Consider the following 22,203-nt stretch of genomic DNA (forward strand, 5'->3'; position numbering starts at 1 on the left):
GAATACCTGACAAGTACTGGTATCACGAGATGTCGCTCCTATAAATAACAGCCAAAAAACTGTCCATTACCATAAGAGTCCAATGTAGGACTCCGATATATCATATGGGTATGTGTGTACGAGAACGTTTAGAAATGTAGACACCAACGACTGGAGGTGATGGAAAATGTCTCGACATGAACTTAAAGTTAACTCTTGGAAAGTCACCCTCCTTCTTATGTGGTTTTGTGTATGAATCTTTATCTGTCGATCTTAATATGGAACAGTTGAGGCGGATTCTTTCACTGCCCTTTTGTATGTCTACTATAGGTTGGTACATCAGTGGAAGGGGATTAGATATTTGACCATCATGGAACGAGTTCAGATCAACGATATACCTGAAGAATACGTAAAACTTAGTGCTAAATTCCCTTGTTTTAATTGTATCAATCCGAGCAGAATAGCAGATTCCTATGCATACAGAAACAGATCAGTGCTTGGCCCTACCTCTTGCTTTAATGTCTTATCCCCTAATGTCATTGAGAAATTCCAGCATTTCAAATAAAAGCGACAAATACATTTCCATAATCATCATAAATCTTACGTCTGCATGCCGCTGTCGAATTGCGGAAGAGTTGCTGGGCGCGTTACACAAAAAACATAATTGCCTTTTAGTGTGAGTGGCGGGTGCTGCCGGTAGAGCAGGACATGGTTTACCCTTTCATGAACACTTTTCAGATATCTATTCACATTTAAATATTTTCATAACGCTTTTGCAACTTACGCCTTATAGAATCTGTATCGATAGATAATCGAGACTGGTTATTCTCTTGCATTTGAACATTGGAATTATGTCCTCAATACCATTGATGTTTAAATGCCAGCAATGTGGGATTTTAGGATACACCTATAATGCTTTCATTGCAACCATCCTAGGTTGGTTGGTTGTTGTTTAACGCCGCAATCAGCAATATTCCATCTATATGACGGCGCTCTGTAAATAATCGAGTCTGGACCAGCCAAACCAGTGATTGACATCATGAGCCTCGATCCACGCAATTGGGATACGATGACATGCGTCAACCAAGTCAGCGAGCCTGACCACCCCATCCCGTTAGTCACCTCTTACGACAAGCATAGTCGCCTTTCACGGCAAGCATGGGCTGCTGAAGACCTATTCTACCCCGGATCTTCACGGGTCCCATCCTGGGAGTGGTATTGCCGCGTGTGCTGTGTGAGAATCCTAGTCGGTGGTGTCCGGATATTTCTGAACAAGGGATTGCTTGTTCCTCTGATGCATTCCCTTGAAGATCATTACGCTGCACAACATTCATAAGATCCGCTGTAAATTATACGTGTTTAGTCTGCAACCCGGAGAATTATTTTCCATTAATATTTTTATAATTTGCAACACGTTCACGTGCACAGATTTATGTCACTTAAAGAAAATATGGCAAACAGCGAAAGCAACAAATAAATCATATCCTTCTTCCGTTGCTTTTCTTCTCGTCCATTCCCGTTTTTCTTCGAGATTTAAACATTTTAAATCTGTGTTTACGAGTCACGTCACATTCTTGTCGTTAGCGAGAAATTGCTTTCAGTGAATGACGAACATTGTTGAAAAAGTTACCTACATGGCCTCGACGAGCCATTAATGCACATGGCTCAATGTCCCCTATGAATTCAAATGCGGTCGGAGACACAAAATATCCCCCGTCTGTTTAGGAGCACCTGCTGTCACACTATCTCAGACATTGGTTCATAATGTATAGCTGATCAGTACTATCACGCCATGGCTCAATACGATACCTGTTGAAACAAATATAAGCCAATAGACGTAGTACTGCTGTGAGGAGTGAGTGCGCTTTGAAAAAAAACCTCTTTCCATAATCACAAGCGTCTCACTGAAAGCAGACCCTTGTACAATTTAGACTACTACTATATCTAGAGCATGTGTTTATGAATCATTAAGAAATTGAGATCATACCAGGTGCTCGCGAAAACATCTTGCCCCACCGGTGTCACCCGTTACAAACACATGCTAAGGCAAATCAAGTAATCACTTGAACAAAGACGCGAACATAATCATTAGAGCATTCAAACTATAACAGACCAATCGTTGTTGGTCAGACCCACGAGTGTTTGACAGCAAGATCAAAGATCACACATTGTAATCAATTGACCCTCAATTAAGTCGACTCTTTTGACTTTTTTTCGAACCAATTCTGGTTTTAAGGAAATGAACCAAACTTTAAGGCATATTGGTTATTGCATTCATTATCGAATTTTGAACCCAATGTGTTGTATTGTGTTGTATTGGCTTAGCGAGTACAATTGTATCGCATCAAAGCTGGCACAGTATATGTTGCTTTTCTCAATCGTGGACTCATTCACCCGGCGAAATAGAAAGAATTAGCTCTGAAACGTCGTGACAAAGAATAAAAGAAATTGCTAACCATAAAAAGTGTCATGTAATTATGTTCTTCCAACGTCTAAATGCCTATCAAATACTTAATGGACTCGTTGGTGTCACTAAAGGTTCACAATTAACCAACGTGTCTCATGTCTTACCGATTCCGTGTGAGGATGGCGTGGACACGCTTTGAAAGAGTAACGAGTCATCACTGACATACAACATTCAGAATTTGACACCTTAAGAGACGTCTGTCAGTGTAAAAAGGTAAATATAATCAATTGCATTGCATTTAATGAGACTGTCTATCACATTGTCAGTGGGTGCCCAGCTTTGGCACAAACACAGTCTCTTAAGCGATATGATGAAGTGGCTCGATCATTGTAATACCGTCTTCGCCATGCTTGTGGTTTTGACACAGAGGTCCTATGTTGAGACAGTCCCATTCGCTGTTTGGGCTGCGTGTGGAGAGGGCAAGGGCCCTTAGCTGATGATGAGTCTAACCAGCCTAAATGTGCCGAGATCACCCAAACCCTCTTTGCTGCATTTTTTATTTTAATCTGTAAATAATAATAATAATAATAATAATAATAATAATAATAATAATTATTATTATTATTATTATTATTATTATTATTATTATTATTATTGTTGTTGTTGTTGTTGTTGTTATTGTTATTGTTATTGTTGTTATTATTATTAGTAGTAGTAGTAGTAGTAGTAGTATTAGTAGTAGTAGTAGTAGTAGTAGTAATAGTAGTAGTAGTAGTAGTAGTATTATAAACAACGTTCCATAATCATAAGGAATTCCTGCAAAAATTAATAAATAATAAATGAAATTGTACGATTACTCCATGTCATAAGTATGTGCTCATGAAAGAAGCCGGCTTTCTAATAAATGGTTTAAATCAACAATGACGGGGAATACTAGGCAAGCTATTGTGATTTGATACATTAGATACGCCACTTGGTGACAGTATTTGTAACTCTATATCATCTTTTTTAAAACCAGGGTGGGGGTGTATTGTCTTCGTGTCACAACATTTAGTCGTTGTATTCGACTAAGGTGTAGTTCAATTAAGTACGGTTGGTCGTGATGTTTGACTTGAATGTAGTCCGTTCCACTACAGTTAGTCGTATTCGACATAATTGTAATCGTTTTACTGCAGTTAGTCGTTTTATTCGACTTAAATATACTTCGATTCAGTACAGACGGTCGTTATATTCGACTTATTTATGTAATTCGTTTTGCAAAAGTTGGTGTTATGTTCGATTTAAACATCGTACTTTTCACTACAATTTGTCGTTATCTTAGATTCGGTATATTAAAAAAGTCAACGCCAGAGAATACTCCATCCCTATTGTCTCCCGAAACTGATTACATAGATCGTGATAGAGGCGATAGATCATCATTGGTTTCATTGTTGTTCGTATTGAGGGTCTAAAGAAACTGTTTTTTCATCTAAATCGTGTGATACACATTAAGATTTAGCTTTTTCCTTGATCACGAATTCATGTGACATATTCTTGCTTCATTTCTTTTTAATGGGACTAAGAACCGCGATGAACAGGAATAATGGTGAATATTTATCTATTAATTCACACTATATTGCCACATTGCGTGAAAAGTCTGTTTCTATTATGAAAATGACAGTACAAAACAGTCATAAAACTATCAATAAATCAAACCGTTGTGCATTAGCAAAGATTTACATTCACCCTAAGCTGAACAGTATCCTTTAAAGTCTTGAAATAAACTTCATAAGAAAATTATTGACAAATTAACAGTCTGAGTGCCAGGACACTTTTTTATATTTGAGTTTTACCGGAAGAAATAAGTACAGTAAACTACGGTTATAAAGAACACGCTTATAACGAACTGACGGTTATAACGAATTATTTTTTTGGTCCCGGCCATTTGCTGAATATATGCTGTATGTATGCTTATAACGAACTACGGTTAAAACAAACTAAAATAAGCCGCCTCTTTGAGTTAGTTTTAACCGTAGTTTACTGTAAGTAATATAGGTGTGTAAGTGGGTGAGTAGATGAGTGAGTGAGTGAATATGGTTTTACGCCGCTTTCAGCAATATTCCAGCAATATCACGGCGGTGGGCGGGTAGATGAATGCATCTGAATTGAAGCCGAATTATCACCGTTAAACATGTTCTGAATAAAGGAGGCAACACAATTTCGATATCCACAGGAAATCAGTTTGTGCTGTTTCAGAAAAGATGGGCCAGTTGGCTATCGCACAGGCCCATTGATACAAATAAGGCTTACTTTATTCTAAAAAGGACAGTTATGACATCGAGGATAGTTCATGTGTCGAGAGAAATATCATCTTTCTCTCACCGAGTGACGGGTGAAATGAGATATTTTCTTGACTGGCGTAGCCACGAGTGAAAATATGTCCTTTTTCTTTTCCCCATGGTTTGATGCCATGCATTGTACTAGCCTTTTGTAAAGATTATTGTTGCGAATTCAGTACCAACTTCATCGATCCTGGTTGCCGTTTCACAAAGTGATCTTAATTAGCGGTAGGGTGAGAGTAATTCCGATACGTTAAAAGAAACAGAAACAGTTTATTTCTCTCAAAACCACCGGAGGTGGTACAAAAGTGTCCAAAAGAATAAGCATTTACACTTAAAGCAGTATAATTTCTGTTTTGTGTTTTTGTACCGCTTTAAATATTTCATCGATTTATCTCGCTAGCTATATGTTCTTAAGGACGCTGTCGTTTTGACTGTACAATAACCTCTTAAATGTATACAAATTAGACCATTTCTTCTGGTAAGCAATTGGCAAGAATACAAGTCTATGTTTTCACAGAGCCTTGCATCTAAAACAGATAATGAAATTCATAGACTTACGACAGCCGTAGCACTAAGGTTGTTTGTAGAACGACGGCCTGGGGAATATTTGTTATCTCATTGATTAGGTCTAAGTAATCTCAAACCGGAGTAAAATGTCCCTTCATCGTACAAGGGTTTGGGGATGGTCTTTTGTGTTTCAAGTATACATGTTTATTTTGATGAAAGTCAATTGGTGCGTATTGTCAACTGTCGCGCAGATCGATCACAATCTGGTCTGTTTGCCATTGATCGTGTGAACTGTGTAAACAATACTAAGAGCATCATTCATATTTGAACAATGCAGTACAAGTAGTTCTAGAAAATCTGCATTACAGTGGTAGAACGGAAGCAACCATTTTCAGGATATAATGCCGCAATGTTTGTGTATATATTGATCTCTTTTAACAATCAACATGCTACTCAATGTAGCCTTGAGCGAAATAAAATTCAGTTCAGTTCAGTCACTGGTTATAGAGAGTGAGTGAGTATGGTTTTACGCCACTTTTAGCAATGTTCCAGAAATATCACGGCGGGGGACACCAGAAATGGGCTTCACACATTGTACCCATGTCAGGAATGGAACCCAGGTCTGCGGCGTGACGAGCCAACGCTTAAACCACTAGGCTACCCGACCGTCCCTCACTGGTTATAAGGCGTTTGTTGAATATAAATTCATTACTCCACAAACAAAACCATTATCATGACGTTATGTTATTGCCGTTGATTCTGAACGTGCATTTTGAACAAGAAAAACTGACGCAACTTTGTCATTATGCACACTTATAGAGAAATCATGTATCAACCGTAGGGTGAGTGAGTGACTTGGGTTTAACGCCGCTTTTAACAGTATTCCAGTTATATCACGGCGTGTCAGCTTAATGTGGGAGGAAAGCCCGAAGTGATGCAGGTCTCAGACGTTAACCACTCCGTTTAAACCCAAGAGCACGGGTATGGTGCTGACAACCCTAGAAACATAATCGGGGCGAACCGGGATTCGAACCCACAATCATAGGTTTCTGGCGTGCCCAAGGGACGCAACTCTGCACAGCGAATCGCGCGCCTTAGACGACTAGGCCACCCGTGCCCCCTGATCAACCGTAGAAAAAATTCGAATGTGTTGATTCTGGCAGTAGGATTAACAAGACCCAGAATCAACAGATTCGAGTTATTGCTCCGATACGGAACATTCAAAAGCCACGCCATAAAGTGTAGATAGACGCAAACCGCTTATAACGATCGGGGTAAGTGAGGTGTTTGCATTCGATGCAGAAACATGCATCACCTAGGACATATTTGCATTGAGAAAGGTTGGTCTAAGCTGGCAACTGCAGCGGTGTGTAATATGATTATCAGGTATCAGAAGCATATAGCAGTACATGTGATACGCTTAGGCATATATTGCTTGTGACAGTCAGACAAGACAGACAGAGCTAAAACGTTAGATACTTGCCCAATCCAGGAAACAATCCAACTTCATCTCTGTAATATTCTCAGCAATCTCTATCGGGATCTGAGAATATAAAATAAAATATACATGTATGCATGCCTGTAAGACAATTGAAGTAATTGTAAGGCATTTTCTGTGGCATTGAAATATGTGGACGAATGGTGGTTTATGTGGAAACTGTTTCAGTTATAACGGGTGAGACAATCGTCTAAAGCGCCGCATTTCATGGCACAGTTGCGTCCCTTTGGCACGCCAGGAACCTACGATCGTGGGTTCGAATCTTTTTCGAATTATTTTTCTAGGTTTGTCAGTACCATACCCGTACTCGTGGGCTTCACCACAGTGATAAAGGTCTACGACCCGCTTAACTTCGGGCTTTCCTCCCAAGTCAAGCCGTGATATAACAGGAATAATTATTACTCACTCAGTCATCCACTCACTAAACCATCTTCCCGTCCACAAAAACCCACTCACTCACTTGCGATATTAAGTGACTAAGTGACTGAGTGACTAAGATTTACGCTGCTTTTAGCAATATTCCAGCAATACCACGGCAGAGGACGAAAGAAATGGGCTTCACACATTGTACCCATGTCGGGAATCGAACCCGGGTCTTCAGCGTTACGAGCGAACGCTTTAACCACTAGGCTACCCGACCGCCTTGTAATGTTAAGTTATCATGGGGTGTCAATTCAATGTGTTCGTAAAGACTGACGTGATTCAGGTCACAGCCCTTTAGCACTTTTAAAGCCCACGAACCATTGGAGGTGGGGGGTGTGGGTTGAGAGTGTTGTTTCTATAGTGTCATGCATAACACTGTAATTTGTTTATGTCAATGCTAAGATACGTGTGTTCCCGTTCCGAATGCAGGCACGTGAGGGTCGTATGAGTAAGTGAGTTAGTTTGGTTAAACGCCGCTTTTAACAGTATTCCAGTTATATCGCGGCGTGTCAGCTTAAAGTGGGGGGGGAAGCCTGAAGTGATGCAGGTCTCAGACGTTAACCACTTCGGTGAAACCCACGAGCACGGGTATGGTGCTGACAAACCTAGAAACATAATCGGAGCGAACCGGGATTCGAACTTACAATCATAGGTTTCTGGCGTGCCCAAGGGACGCAACTCTGCACAGCCAATCGCGGCGCCTTAGACGACTGGGCCTCGTTTTCATATTTAAAGTACCTTATCATATATGACCATTCATCTCGCCATCGATGAATTACTTTAACAATGCTTCAGTGCGCAAAAGTCGAATATGCTTTTCGTAAGAGGCGACTATCGGGTGGTCAGACTCGCTGACTTGGTTGATCCATGTCATCGTATCCCAACTGCGTAGATCGATGCTCATGATATTAATCACTGGATTGGCTGGTCCAGACTCGATTATTTACGGACCGGCATCATATAGCTGAAATATTGCTGTTTGCGGCGTTAAACAACAAACAAACAAACAAAACAATGCTTCAGTGGCAATACATCGACATGTTAGATTACTATAAGAGTACCGCTATTTTTCAGGGCATTATCATTTGCAGAAGCCCGAGGTCTTTCATTTGCTGCCCGACGAAGGAGGGGAGTTAAGAAAACAGATATTATTGCTAAAAATGGATGGAATTTGTTATCAAATAAAAAGAAACACCATTATCGGTTTTGGAACATTTACTGTAATCAACACGAATGTCAGTGACCAACTTTTAAGAGTATTGAATGTCATAGAACAAACCTGATGACGTCACTATCGAACGTGACGTCACCTAGCAACGGGCGTGATAATGGCCCGTCGTCAAGGAATGTGAGGGCATTATCAAGTTACAGCGGTCAGCTCATTTCTGATAACATGCGGGTGTTTTTTTGATAATTATATCTATTTTAGCTATAATAATAGTTAACCTTGACGCAACGCTAAAAATTTCGACTGACGTAATTTATTCAAGAAATAACTGGCTTAAAGAGACGTTAGGGTATCAAGAAAGATTTCCAAATGTGTTTTTATTGTATTGTTTTATTTCAACCAAAGTGAACTCTATTGTCACTTGATTGTCTGGTTTGCTATGCGGTGTCAGGTAACATATACTAACTTTGTTTTGCAAGATTTTTGAGTGGCTGTTTCTACCGGTCGGCCAGGACATGCTTACCCTTATCGCGAACTGGTGTAATCTGAGATTTGTTACTGTCTTGCCGATGTCCCAGAATGTTGCCAATATCGCAGAATATTGCTGATGTCCTACAATGTTGCTGATGTCCCAATATATTGTTGATGTCCTAGAATGTTGTTGATGTCCTAGAATGTTGTTGATGTCCTAGAATGATGTTGATGTCCCAGAATGTTGTTGATGTCCTAGAATGATGTTGATGTCCTAGAATGTTGTTGATGTCCCAGAATGATGTTGATGTCCTAGAATGTTGTTGATGTCCTAGAATGTTGTTGATGTCCTAGAATGATGTTGATGTCCTAGAATGTTGTTGATGTCCTAGAATGATGTTGATGTCCCAGAATGTTGTTGATGTCCTAGAATGATGTTGATGTCCCAGAATGTTGTTGATGTCCTAGAATGTTGATGATGTCCAAGAATGATGTTGATGTCCTAGAATGATGTTGATGTCCTAGAATGTTGATGATGTCCAAGAATGATGTTGATGTCCTAGAATGTTGCTGATGTCCCAGAATGTTGTTGATGTCCAAGAATGATGTTGATGTCCTAGAATGTTGTTGATGTCCCAGAATGTTGTTGATGTCCTAGAATGTTGTTGATATCCCAAAATGTTGTTGATGTCCCAAAATGTTGTTGATGTCCTAGAATGTTGTTGATGTCCTAGAATGTTGATGATGTCCTAGAATGATGTTGATATCCTAGAATGTTGATGATGTCCAAGAATGATGTTGATGTCCTAGAATGTTGTTGATGTCCCAGAATGTTGTTGATGTCCCAGAATAATGTTGATGTCCCAAAATGTTGTTGATGTCCCAAAATGTTGTTGATGTCCTAGAATGTTGTTGATATCCCAAAATGTTGTTGATGTCCCAAAACGTTGTTTATGTCCGAAAATGATGTTGATGTTACGCAGCGCACGTAATTCAAAGTAAACATGTTAGTATCGTTTTCAATAAAATCAGTAAACGTGCTTAAACATGGCACTTGATTGTCTGGCCCATTAACACTTGAGTGTCTTGTCAAGAATCGATTGTTGGCAGGCCGCTATCGTATTGCAGAAATTCTGCATTGAGGCGTTAGACAAAGAACAATCACTTTTATGTTGTGTAAGTAGCGGGTGCTACCCATAAAACCGGACATGTTGACCTTTTTCGTTAAACATATGGTGTCACCTCTGATTCATTCAAATCTCTCAGAATGTTGTTGATGTCCCAAAATGTTGCTTATATTCAAAAATGTTGCCGATGTCCCAGAATGTTGTTGATGTCCCAATATGTTGCTGATGTCCCAATATGTTGCTGATGTTCCAGAATGTTGCTGATGTCCTAGAATGTTGTTGATGTCCCAATATGTTGTTGATGTCCCAATATGTTGCTGATGTTCCAGAATGTCGCTGATGTCCTAGAATGTTGTTGATGTCCCAGGATGTTGCTGATGTCCTAGAATGTTGTTGATGTCCCAATATGTTGTTGATGTCCCAACATGTTGTTGATGTCCCAATATGTTGTTGATGTCCCAATATCTTGCTGATGGTCCAGAATGTTGCTGATGTTCCAGAATGTTGTTGATGTCCCAATATGTTGTTGATGTCCCAATATGTTGTTGATGTCCCAATATGTTGTTGATGTCCCAATATGTTGTTGATGTCCCAGGATATTGCTGATGTCCCAGAATGTTGCTGATAAAAGTCTGATCTCTTGGTGATCAAGAGGCGTATGACGTTCTTTGAAAATTCATGTCTCTTAATAAATCTACTATGATATAAGCGCATTACAAATTTATAATTTATATTAATTTAGTTATTTAACTGTTATGTAGCTGTAAACAGAAAAGAAATGATATGTATGATTCTATATACCATGAAAAAAATATTCCTACAAAAGTTTGATAAGTTTTATTGATTAAAAAAACAGCCATGTTTCGCATTGTAAATAATTTGCGTCCTTTCTCAATGCATGTAGCGAGGGCGCAATATTTTGTGTCCGGTAAAATGCTGAATAGTATCACAATAGAGGAATACCACCATTGTCACCTTTAATAGACTCGTATCAAAATGACAAACGTATGTGTTCGAATGCAGTCAATATAAATGCCTCATATGAAACAAACGCAGTTTGTTGTCAGAATCTAGAGTGTCGATAATTGCTAAACAGTTTATAATGGGCATGCCAAGTTTTTTTAAAAGGGTTGCCTTCTGTTCTCTTAGTTCTTTCCATCAGTGCATATACGTATATCGGTCAAACCCACGTACATCACAGCGTGACTTAAGTGTGATTGTTCTGTATAAAAGCGGTCATTTTCCAGAACCACCTTTAACGAAATCACGCAGGTAAGCAATCGCCGCAATTCTTACCAAAACATACGCGTCGGTTTAATAAGATGAGTACCCTATCTATTAACTTAAAAGGGGGCTTTCATCCTCCTTCAAGAACCAGCATTACTACGACCCCCGAGTCTGGTATTCCTATAATTTGCAGCTTAATTAGAGACCAGGGAATAGCTGGAGACCATGTTCGTAATGGCCGTAAAAATGTACAGTTAGATCTCCAGATGAAGTTTCTTTGATTAGAGGCTATTACTTCGAGTGATTTATGATAGGCAGACTGACTTAAAAACTCAGACACGACCTACATATGTCAACTGGTATTGACAATTGTTACTTATTTCTACTAGTGAGTGAGTGAGTGAGTTTGGTTTTACGCCGCTTTTAACAATATTCCAGCAATATCACGGCGGGGGACACCCAGAAATGGGCTTCACACATTGTACCCATGTCGGGAATCGAACCCGGGTCTTCGGCGTGACGAGCGAACGCTTTAACCACTAGGCTACCCGACCGCCCCCTTATTTCTACTAAAAAAATTTTTTTTTGAAAATCACGCTTAATTGATGTATGCAAGATATGAAAGAATACAAATGTTGGGATATATCAAAAATGACATGTTGATTTAAGGCTTATGATAAACGATATAGTGACATATGTAAATGCATATTTTCAGTTATGTTTTTGTGTGTAATTTCCACCATTGTCAAACTAAGGAAAGTTTTCATGGCAGCATTAACGTCATATTCAGGGAGTCGCTGAAGTTCATTCAGGAAATAGAGTAATGTCATTATTTTAATACCATATTCGCCATCGGGAAAATCAGGGAAAAAAATATTTAAATATCATCGATATGTTTGCATGTGTACGTAATCGTTTTTATGTCTGAGGGGCGGTAAGTAGCCAAGTGGATAAAGTGTTTGTCTGTCGATGTCCAACATTGGCACGCTGTATAAAAAAGTCTTCTAGATCCAATTACTACATAGCCCGTGTTCATGAACATTGTTTCAAGAGAAATGAAAGTAGCGTGACGATATACACACCAATCCAAGAGTGACGAATACATTTTTATACTCTTTAATTCATTTTCAGTAATGAATCATGAAGTTACTTCTACCAACCCGTAAAGATCCGGGGTAGAATAGAGAATAGGTCTTCAGCAACCCATGCTTGCCATAAAGGCGATTACGCTTGTCGTAAGAGGCGACTAATGGGATCGGGTGGTCAGGCTCGCTGACTTGGTTGATGCATGTCATCGATCCCAATTGCGTGGATCGATGTTCATGATATCAATCACAGGATTTCTTAGTCCAGACTAGAATGTTTACAGACCGCCGTCTTAAAGCTGTAATATTGCTGAGTGCGGCATTAAACAACAAAGAAAGAAAGAAACAAACAAACAAACTTCTATCAAGCTTTTTTGAAGGGTAAAATACAAAACAAGACATCCATTAGAAGTTATATTTCTGATTCTAAAATCTGAATGAAACCCCTTCAACAATAGGCTACGTGCAAGAGCTGAGCCCAAGCCTACAGAAAAAGCATGATTTGTTTTCTTGTGATTGCCACACTCGGCTATATTCAAGCTGGGGGTACGGGTGGCCCTGTCGTCTAAGGCGCTGTGCAGAGCTGTGTCCCTTGGGAACGCCAGAAACCTATCGTGATTTCGAATCCCGGTGAGTGAGTTGGGTTTAACGCCGCTTTTAACAGTATTCCAGTTAATTATATCACAGCGTGTCAGCTTAATGTGGGAGGAAAGCCTGAAGTGATGCATGTCTCAGACGCCGTGATATATCTTTAATACTGTTAAAAGGCGTTAAACCCAACTCACTCACTCACTCACTAAATCCCACTTTACTTTCGTTGCATGGTTTTAGCTTCATAAACAATAGATGGCGTTTACTTAACCACAGTATTACTTAATTGCTGTGCGCGGAATATCCACCGCCATATGTTAAAGCGATTTTACAATACATAATGTGTCCATAGCAACAGAAATCAATTACATTTTAAGGTTTTTGAGCCAGGTCAAACATGTTTAACAACCCTATCCCAATCTGTTAAGGCCTGATTAAGTAAATAGTCAACTATCATGGGGGAATTCCCTTTGCGTGAAAACTATTGAAGATGCTTTTAAAGTGTCAAGTTCTCTTTTGCACAAGTCTATCAACGTTCAATGAAGGACACTCTACCCAAAGGTAGCCAGCACATTTTGATTAAAGAACGTTATTTATGTAACAAAATAACAAAATCATAAAAAGCGGTATCAACTTACTTCAAAACAGATACGTCATATTTCATCATTTTGACGAGAGTGTGTTGTATTTGTGATCTTTTTAATTATCGAACGAAAGGGATTTGTTCTTCAACCAGGTCGAATTTAGACTGACATATCAATTTAAGTAAATACTTTGAAACCAATAGGAAAATAAAAGAACTCTGAGAGCGAAATATGACATTAGTTCTGGTGAATTCTTGATGTCTTCCACATTGTAAACGACTCCTGTCACAAGCAGAAATATGACAATTAGAATATATCACAAAAGAAAAGACATAAATGTTTGACATATTAACTGTTTGTTAATTTGTTGTTTAACGCCCACTCAGCACTATTCCAGCTATATTCTACCCCGGTTCCTAACGGGTCTGGCACTAATGGTATTATTGCATAGCTGAAAGTGGGATTGCTTCTCCTCTTTGTATGCCACGTAGTCAGGTGAATGTGTTGAAAGGATATTGTCTTGCAACCAGAAATGTGTCCCATCATGTGTACAAGTACATTGTATGAACTATTTGACAGTTGTATGTAAAGCATAGCTAATTTACTTCAGTTAATATGTTGATCCGTGAAGATCCGGGGTAGAACAGGTCTTCAACAACCCATGCTGGCCGTAAAAGGCGACTGTGCTCGTCGTAAGAGGCGACTAACGGGATCGGCTGATCAGGCTCGCTGACTTGGTTGATGCATGTCATCATATCCTAATGACGTGGATCGATGTTCATGATATCAATCACTGGATTGTCTGGCCCAGACTCGATTATTTACAGACCGCCGCCATATAGCTGGAATATTGCTGAGTGCGGCGTTAAACAACAAACCAACCAACCAACCCTTACATGACACCGCCGATACTGCTCTAGAACCGGAGTAGACTGTACTCACTTGTTAATGTTCTAAGGCACTTTTATTATATAATATTACTGAGTATGGCGTTAAACAACAAACAAACAAATATAATTATGGAAAGGGTTTTGTAGCTTGTGTTTAGTGTCTTTTAAATTTTGCGAAGGTTTCCAATTCTCTGATTTCTGGCGGCAGATAGTTCCACAACGCAAGTTGGAATGACCGGTCATCATATGTTTCGCTTTCGCTTTAATACCGTCAACAAACGTTCATATTTTGAACCGAGTAAACGTGCAGTCTTGTATGGTACCATCAGTTCCTGTACGTATGCAGGAGTTAACCCGTGCATTGCCTTGCTGACCAGTCAGGATTTGTCATTGCACTTTTGTTGGAAAGCAGCCAGAGTAGATTAGTCCATATTGGAGGGATGTCTACTCCCATTGGTGTTCTTGTACTTGACAGCTGTATTCTCAACAGGTTGTAGCTTATCTATCGGTTCCTTGGTAGGCAATACAGGAGGGAATTTCAATACTCCAACCTGGCGATGACAAATGCTAGGATCAAGACATGGACAGCATCGGCGTCGAATTGTTTTCTGTTTTATCCGAAAGCTGCGAATACGATAGTTTGCACTTCTGGATATGACTGTGACATGTTTATCCAAGCTATGGAGCGGATCAATCATTCCTAGGTTTCTGTCACTAGGACTGGCATTCGTCACCACTCGCCTCTTTCCGTAACCTGCAAGAAGACTCGCCCCCCTATCGATGAATGTTATGAGCGAAAATACGCGACAAAACCAATCAGAACACGCGTATGATTAATTTTCAAGCTCTTCGTCAAAGAATCCCTCAGAAATAATTGTTGATTTTACATATGTCTTGCATTTAAAAATATACCCCAGGCACAGTTAAAATGTGTTCAATCATACTGTATAATTCCGCATGTGTTTTAATTTGCATCTGAATTATATATAATATATGGGGAAATATATGTGAACCATAACGCGACGAGTTGACAATTAATTTAGGTATGCCCGTTTGCGCTAAGACGGAACCCGGTCGCAAAAATGGCAATGAGAGGGGCATGAGTCGTTATTCGGCTTGTCCCGGCATAACACGAGTTGGTCACGAATGTAGGACTGGTTGTGATCATAGTCACTCCAGTGGAGAGGGACCCGGGTGGCCCAGTCGTCTAAAGCGCCGCGATTCGCTGTGCAGAGTTACGTCCCCTGGGCACGCCAGAAACCTATGATTGTGGGTTCGCATCCTGGTTCGCCCCGATTGTGTTTCTAGGTTTGTCAGCACCATACCCGTGCTCGTGGATTTTTACCGAAGTGGTAAACGTCTGAGACCTGCATCACCTCGGGCTTTCCTCCCACATTAAGCTGTGATATAGCTGGAATACTGTTAAAAGCGGCGATAAACACAACTCGCCCACTCCAATGGTGAAGGTTGTTGAGGTCGTTAAGACTTTGAACAGTTGACAAAGAGTTCAGCTATACGTAGCTTAGGACAGTGTTTAATAACTTTATACTGAAAAACGACCCAAACCTCATTACAAAATCAATAAGTGTCAATCTGTCATGAAGATATTATTTTAAACCTTTTTTAGCGTCGGAGCCGAACACGAACTGTGGCATGCGTGGAGACGGACGAACGATATAAGTTTATTTGTATATCTGCAAACACGGGGATAACTCAGCAAAATGTTTATGTGCGACAAGGTGCAATCCCAGAAGGGCTGTATTCCTGGCAGCAAACACAGGCACTCTCCCAATGCCACTCAACAGATTGGGAAGTACCAAACCTAAGGCACCAAGAACAATGGGAAGTCGGACAACCTGGTACTTGGGATGCAAGCGTGACATTTCGAAAGCGAGGTCCGCATATGTGCCATTCTTCTTGAATCTTTTGTAACAGCAGTGTCAAAAGGGAAAGAGAATTCAATGATATAAATGATTTCATTTTATTTATATAAAATGTCAAGATCAGGATTGCTGGCTTGGATAGATCAGAAGCTGTGTACGGTCCTATTCCAAAGAAGTATGTATTAATCACTTTCCTTGACGCTCTCTACATATTCTGTGTGGTACCATTGTTTGTTTGGTTGGTTTGTTGTTTAACGCCGCTCTCAGCAATATTCCAGCTATATGACGGCGGTCTGTAAATAATCGAGTCTGGACCAGACAATCCAGTGATTGATATCATGAGCATCGATCCACGCAATTGGGATCGATGATCTGCATCAACCAATTCAGCGAGTCTGACCACCAGAACCCGTTAATCGCCTTTTACGACCAGCATAGTCGCCTTTTACGGCCAGCATGGGTTGCTGAAGTCCTATTCTACCCCGGAATCTTCACAGTGCTGTTGTACCATGGATGGACCTTTGTTTCAAAACCAGAAGCATGGCGAAGACGGTAATAAAATGATCGAGCTGAGGTGTTATTCAAAACTGCGACTTCTTCCCTGACTCAAATCAAAACCAAGATACTCTGCTGTGTTTTTTTCAAAAGTCCCATCGACTGCTAACTTAATGACGTCTATTTATGTTTCCAATTCGAGTTTTTCTACTTCGGAATCACAGACTGATTCGTCCTTCCGGTGGCCATGCTATACCCGTTGTTGATAATTTTAACCATGTGCCGTTTTAGAAATGTCTCATTAACTCTGAAAGATTAAAGTTTGCTTTTTAGAAATCATTACGTTAATTATAACCAGCTGTCATTCAGCTCACATCAGGTACATGCGTCATGCTGACAACACAGTCCTTTCGATCATGGCTGCAGTCGGTGACAGAGACGATGCGTTTTACAAATGTCCTTTTCACAAGAAATAAGCCGAGTTTATGTTGAATCAAACTATGGTATTAAACTCGTTAGAGCGTTTGGGTGTGTGAGAGACAAGTGGGTTATGCTGTAACGGTGTGTCAATTTTGTTTGTTTGTTTTTGAACGCCCACTCAGCACTATTCCAGCTATATGATGGTGGTCTGTAAATAATCGAGTCTGGGCCAGCCATTCCAAAGATTTACATCTTGAGCATCGATCTACCCAATTGGGATACGATGATATGTATCAACCAGGTCAGCGAGTCTGACACCCGACAACAAGCAGAGACGCCTCTTACGGCAAACATGGTTTCTGGAGACCTATTCTGAACCGGATCTTCACAGGTTCAATGTGTCGGTAACGTCACGACGTGTCGGCGTAATGTGGAAGGAAAGCGCAATGTGACGGCAGTCCTGGATGTTGACTACAACGGTGAATCAGGATTGCTTGTTAAGAGACCTCCGGCAGCAAATATTCGAGGCAAATCTGGGATTCGAACTGACAGCTAAACGACACCTTGCTGTATTGTTTACACATACAGCAGACAGTTTTCACGCCTGAATGGGAGCCAGTGGCTGGCTGTCCCTTGTTATTGCAGAGCAATTGATCACATCATTAGACCATGGGTGAAAAATACAGTACAGGATTTCATACAAAAAACACAACATATATAATTATCTTAACCCATTAGATGTCTAATCTAAAAAGGCGGTGTATGACGGCGGTCTGTAAATAATCGAGTCTGGACCAAACAATCCAGTGATTCGGTGAAGTGGTTTGTGCAATTTTGGAAGAACTCATTAGTTGTCTGTGCACCCAGTTATTAATAAAAACGATTTGTCGATATCGAAACTATGCTGCAAGGGTTTTTTTAAAAGTAGGAGACAGGTTTCACATCAGCCATCAATAGGAAAGCACACGATATTAGTGACGCAGACCATCAAAATCCAAATTCAAAACATCAGTTAGTAAGATAAGAGATGCTTGGAGTACAGCATCCAACCGATCAAGTCCCTCATGAGGACCACAATGGTCTCTTCAGCAAATACGTGACACTCGAAATTCATACAAAAGTCCGTCTCGGTCGATGTTGTGAATTACATATATTAAAACATCGAAAGTAAGTACAAAAGAACTACGAGATTTGACTTTCCCTGCAGCGGTGAAGTTTGCTAATGTTTATAATTTAAGAATATATATGACTCGTTCGTGTTTTTCAGTTCATAACTCTCAATAAAATATATTTTCCGATAACGAGTGGTTCAATGTAATGATATGTGAACATGTACCATAGATGTTTGTTTGTTTTATTAACGCCCACTCAGCACTATTCAAGCTATATGATGGCGGTCTGTAAATAATCGAGTCTATATCAGACAATCCAGTGAATAACATCATAAGCATCGAACTACGCAATTAGGATACGATGACATGCATCAACAATGTCTGCGAGCCTGACCATCCTCTCGTTATTCACCACTTAACCACAAGGCTCTCAAACCGCTCCCTCATGTGGTCTCTAAGTCATGAAAGCTCCTTCCCGGATGTAACAAACAGTTGATTCAAAACGCCAAAGTGAGTGAGTATGGTTTTACGCCGCTTTTAGCAATATTCCAGCAATATCACGGCGGGGGAAATGGGCTTCACACATTGTACCCATGTCGGGAATCGAACCCGGGTCTTCGGCGTGACGAGCGAACGCTTTAACCACTAGACTACCCGACCGCCCCTCAAAACACCAGAGGATTATCCCATAAGTGCGTGTATGGTACAATTGTGTTGAAAACTATATGAATGAATCAGTGACACCATATGTGATTGACAAAGGTAAACAAGCCGGTTCTACCGGTAGCACCGCCACTCACACAACTTGCACAAAAAATGTATGTTTGCTGTTTAACGACGCACAGCATAACTTCTACATTAGGACGGCTGCCTGTAAAGAATTTGCATAGATCTCTGCAATTCAGTCACTAGGCGTTCGCAAAAAGGGTAAGCATGTCCCGCTCTACCGGTAGCACCCGCCACTCACACCATTGTCATTCCAGTGCCAGAATGCTGTCAGGACTAAGCTCCAAATGGAGGAGATCAATACAGTTTAGGCTAGGAAACTACAGCTTTCAAACACCACCAGTTTTTTATAATGTCGAATTGGTGAAGCTTAAGTGAAGATGACAAAAGCGATTTTCCAACTTCACTGATGTTCGTCCTATTCCTGTTTTGCCTCAAGAGATGGTTCATTACTTAAAAACTTCCATAAAAAGCACATGTGTGTGCTTTCGCAAGTTTGAATATGTAAGCTAATATGGCATGTAAGAAGTTCCACTGCCGACAAGAACCAAGTTTCAAACCAAACCTAATTCTACGCTGAACAGAAGCAGTACTCTGTTAAATACGAGCTTGTCTTTGACAATTACCCGGAGATGATGAAAAGAGAAAGAAGAGACTTTGTGCAGCATTCAGGAACTTTGTTGTTGCACAGCTACGGTGTCACGGCTGTCGGGGGAATGTAGTTAGCAAGAAGTGTTATGTAACAGAAAGGGGGCTGAAATGGCAGGCCATACATTTCATACACCCTAACTGATACTACTGTCATTAATTCAGACAAATTCAATAACCCTGGCTTTTGCAGTGCCCAGATATTTGGAGCAAGCTGTTCACAAAGTGTCAGAGAATACATATCTCGATTATCTGACTCCATTGGGCGCAAAATGCATAACGGTGATGAAAATTATGAATGGATCATTGAAAGTCATTGGGCGCAAAATGCATAACGGTGATGAAAATTATGAATGGATCATTGCAAGTCATTAAGCGCAAAATGCATAACGGTGATGAAAATTATGAATGGATCATTGAAAGTCATTGGGCGCAAAATGCATAACAGTGATGAAAATTATGAATGGATCATTGAAAGTCATTGGGCGCAAAATGCATGACGGTGATGACAATTATGAATGGATCATTGCAAGTCATTAAGCGCAAAATGCATGACGGTGATGACAATTATGAATGGATCATTGCAAGTCATTAAGCGCAAAATGCATGACGGTGATGACAATTATGAATGGATCATTGCAAGTCATTAAGCGCAAAATGCATAACGGTGATGAAAATTATGAATGGATCATTGAAAGTCATTAAGCGCAAAATGCATAACGGTGATGAAAATTATGAATGGATCATTGCAAGTCATTAAGCGCAAAATGCATAACGGTGATGAAAATTATTAATGGATCATTGCAAGTCATTAAGCGCAAATTGCATGACGGTGATGACAATTATGAATGGATCATTGAAAGTCATTGGGCGCAAAATGCATAACAGTGATGAAAATTAGGAATGGATCATTGAAAGTCATTGGGCGCAAAATGCATGACGGTGATGACAATTATGAATGGATCATTGCAAGTCATTAAGCGCAAAATGCATGACGGTGATGACAATTATGAATGGATCATTGCAAGTCATTAAGCGCAAAATGCATGACGGTGATGACAATTATGAATGGATCATCGAAAGTCATTAAGCGCAAAATGCATGACGGTGATGACAATTATGAATGGATCATTGAAAGTCATCGGGCGTAAAATGCATAACAGTGATGAAAATTATGAATGGATCATTGAAAGTCATTGGGCGCAAAATGCATAACAGTGATGAAAATTATGAATGGATCACTGAAAGTCAATGATGGCACCAGGTGTTCGCGAAAAGAGTGAGTATGTCCGACTCTTCCGGTAGCACCCGCGACTCACACGATATGCAGGAACAAGAAAGTGTTTGTTCCCCAACTCCGTACCAAGCAATACTGCTGCCTTACGATTCTGGACCAGGTCGCTCAGTGATAACGAATCTGCGCCATACAATCCAGTGACAAAATAGCACGTTTATTGACGGAACTAGACCCGTCACTATGCTGTCTTTGAATCCAAACTCCTCTTACTTAAACACAGTTTCTATTACACTAGATATTTCCATTTCGCGTGTGTCATTTGTCATATCTCTAGCATTACATTCAGTAATTTTAACTGTACAAGAACGTCGATATATGTCTGTTGAAATATTGCGCCTTTCATACGATTTATTAATCGGTAAATATCTCTTTGGGTTTACAGGAACAGTTACCGTATATATTACGAGCAGTTCAATACAATATTTTCAGCGGTCATATTGTACCTGTCTAACTAGGTCGGCCTTTGAAAACATAATCTCCCCAAATGTCTCCTTAAGGCAGCTGAGACCAACAATGTGCAGAGTTGCGTTCCATAGCCGTGTCGGGATCCGATGACCATGGGTTCAAATGCCTGATTCACTGAAATTTTCAGTATCCGTTGTTCATATTCAGTCCGTAACGATTGAAACTAGATAACATGAAATGCAAATGTCACAAACATGTTTTTAACAAAATGTCTCTGGAGATTGTGGCATTTATGGGATAAAATGCAGCATTTTTTCGAGCAATATTGACGAAGATCGTGTCTATTTAACATCGTAATCGTTGTCTCAATATCTATTAAGTCCATTCCTTAACTTCCCACACACGATATGCATACACAACCAACAACAATATAATCTTCATATTAAGAGAAGAACGAAATGTCAAACCAAAACTTGAAATCCGTAAACTCAATTTAAAACGCATTAACTTAGATAAATACAGTTATGTAAGGTTTTTTTCCAGTTCCACATTACAAATCGCAAACGCTCATGTAAATCACTGATCTGCCATTTGTATACATAATGACACCGAACAACCTTGAAGCAGACTCCGCATTGTTCAAATCTTCTCTCCATCCTGACCATATAACATTTAACATACGACCCGTGAAGATCCGGGATAGAATACGTCTTCAGCAACCCATGCTTGCCGTAAAAAGCGACTATGCTTGTCGAAGAGGCGACTAACGGGATCGGGTGGTCAGGCTCGCTGACTTTGTTGATGCATGTCATTGGTCCCAATTGCGTGGATCGATGCTCATGATGTCAATCCCTGTATTGTCTGGTCCAGACTCGATTATTTACAGACCGCCGTCATAAAGCTGTCATATTGCTGAGTGCGGCGTTAAACAACAACCAA

At 40.1% G+C, this 22,203-nt stretch overlaps 1 protein-coding gene across 2 annotated transcripts in view; it reads right to left on the reverse strand.

Annotated features, from left to right (window-relative positions):
• LOC139447652 (neuromedin-U receptor 2-like) overlaps nucleotides 1–22,203 on the reverse strand; it is a 100,573-nt gene that overhangs the window by 47,909 nt on the left and 30,461 nt on the right. Inside the window, exon 4 of one of the 2 annotated variants that reach the window (XM_071229076.1) lies at nucleotides 6,698–6,757. The exons of the other annotated variant lie outside the window; for it this stretch is intronic. The gene's annotated coding sequence lies outside the window, so the exon portion shown is untranslated. The remainder of the gene's footprint in view (nucleotides 1–6,697; nucleotides 6,758–22,203) is intronic. 2 annotated transcript variants of the gene reach the window in all.

This window comes from Haliotis cracherodii, unplaced genomic scaffold (genome assembly GCF_022045235.1).
Source record: "Haliotis cracherodii isolate W230 unplaced genomic scaffold, xgHalCrac1.p SCAF_7, whole genome shotgun sequence".
Classification (NCBI taxonomy): Eukaryota; Metazoa; Mollusca; class Gastropoda; order Lepetellida; family Haliotidae; genus Haliotis; species Haliotis cracherodii.